Raw genomic sequence first — 2,115 nt, 5'->3', positions numbered from 1 at the left:
TGCACTGTAAAGTTTTCTTCTTTGACATAGGTGTTGGAAAGTTGAAGTACTGTCCACACAATTGCTTGGCAATATTAGCTATGTGCAATGGGAGCTGTTTCCAGTTCTACAGGTTCAAGCAGACAAACCAAATTTTACTCTCATAAATGCAATGGCTGGACACAGTATCTGTATATCTTATATTGCTTGTACTAATGTAACCAGTAAACATAATGCAGGGAAAATGTTTAATTATTTCATCTGTTTATTGAGCATAAAATGCAAATCAGCTTTTGCTGTCCTGTACGTGGCTTCTGAGAAACAAGATAATATCCTTCAAAAAAAGTTTACTTTTTCACTCCCTGATGTTGTTTTTGGCAGGGATCAGGTGGGCAGGGGTTGCATGGGTCTGTGCAAAAAAAAAAAAAAAAAAGAGAAAGAAAGAAAGAAATAAAATTAGTTTAGGGTACACATCTACATTATGTTATCTTATCGACAACTTATGTAATACAATAGTCACTGGACCACTGAACTCATGAACTGATCATTTTGGGGACTGTTGTAACCTTTTTCCTTATAGCTAGCATTGCCAGTAGACAATGTAAAATCCAATAGCCTTTGGCAATGAAGTAACCACCAATTATTAATGGGGGTTTCTTGCTTGAAATGTTATTTGGGGAGAGAAGGCGGTGATTTCCCCATTTATCACTGGAAGGGTCAGCTTATCTTTCTTTTTTAGGACCATTATAGCAAGTTGTAGACCATAAGGCTTATGTAAAAATTGGATCTGAAGAGAAAGCATAGTCTTCGAATATCACTGTAACCTTTTTTTTTACCATTTGGTGTGGTCACTCAGGGTAGACCCCACTGATCTGACATTAAAGGTATATGACAATGATTTGCTTTTTCAGGTAACCCCTTTAAACCTTGAGCAGATGCATGTAGACCTCTTCTATATTCTAATTTATCAGAATGGGGGTCTCATGCATTATGGTCTCATTACATGTTTGTATGCATGGAGACCAGACCATCTGGATGAACTTGCCGTTAATCCAGCAATGGCAGTTCTGACAGGTACACTTTAACTAATTTGGATATACTAGTTACTGTATGTGCTCAAATCAAGCGACAAGTCAGTACCAGATGTTAAGTTACATAACTTGATCTCTATAAGAATCCAGAATGCTATATGTAATCATATACGGAAAACAGAGATAGTTTATGAAAACAGTGCACAGAATTATGCATTCATTGATATGTCAGAGAAAATGACTTCACAATTACTGGATAGAATGTACATGGATGAAAAATTCTGTTTAACTTACCAGGTGTGTGACATTTTGCACTCTTGTCCTGGCAGACCTGTACTGGTTTGCATGCTAAAAATAAATATAATTGGAAATTTTTAGTTATCGTAAAATTAGAAGTTTACCTAAGGTGGGCAAAATTGATATTGATTAATTGCAAAAAAGTGAGATTTCATTTTTTCAAACTCTCTCCTTTAGAAACCCCTCTAGGAAAGCAGTCTGAAGCCTGTAGCTCTGCAGCTCTTCTAGCAGGATGTGCTGGGAATTGTTTTCCAACAGCCAGATAGCCACAGGCTGGAGACCATTGCTACAGTCTACTTAATTCTCCTTAACCAAGTTTCTCAATGATGTTAATTTAACAATGTTTAGTTGTATACTCACGGTCCTTGCATGGATCCTGTGTTTGGCAGGGGTCCTTGCATGGATCCTGTTTTTGACATGGGTCCTTGCACGGATCTTGCTTTTGACATGGGTCCTTGCACGGATCTTGCTTTTGACATTGATCCTTGCATTGCTGAGCCTGGCTCTGATGACCACCCTTTACTCCTGACATGGTTGGTTGCCGATGTCACAAACTGAATTCAGGAATGTACTGGAGTATTAGCCTGTTCTGAAAATGCTTTGATGCTGGTGCTTTTATACACAATTTATTTCCTGCTCATTAAAGGGTTAGCTAAATTCCCTTGAAAAACCAGTTTGGAATTCAGCAAACCTAGCATTATAGTTTTATAGGGGCACAATTTAGGAGGAAAAACTCTTTTATGATCCATAAGAGTGGGTGTTCCCTCCTTAGTCTATCACTCAGTACCGGCTCACACCCAAATCACAC

At 38.1% G+C, this 2,115-nt stretch overlaps 1 long non-coding RNA gene across 1 annotated transcript; it reads right to left on the bottom strand.

The window, feature by feature from the left end:
• Positions 1–221: 221 nt before the first annotated feature.
• LOC138798670 (uncharacterized) lies at positions 222–1,908 on the bottom strand. The gene is made up of 3 exons (XR_011364134.1): positions 1,668–1,908; positions 1,305–1,358; positions 222–388 (listed from the first exon to the last, which is right to left on the bottom strand). It is a non-coding gene; the product is annotated as an uncharacterized lncRNA (long non-coding RNA).
• Positions 1,909–2,115: the final 207 nt, after the last annotated feature.

This window comes from Dendropsophus ebraccatus, chromosome 8, assembly GCF_027789765.1.
Source record: "Dendropsophus ebraccatus isolate aDenEbr1 chromosome 8, aDenEbr1.pat, whole genome shotgun sequence".
Taxonomy (NCBI): Eukaryota; Metazoa; Chordata; class Amphibia; order Anura; family Hylidae; genus Dendropsophus; species Dendropsophus ebraccatus.
Note: the sequence above shows the minus strand (reverse complement) of the source record. Positions and strands in the feature narration are given on the sequence as shown.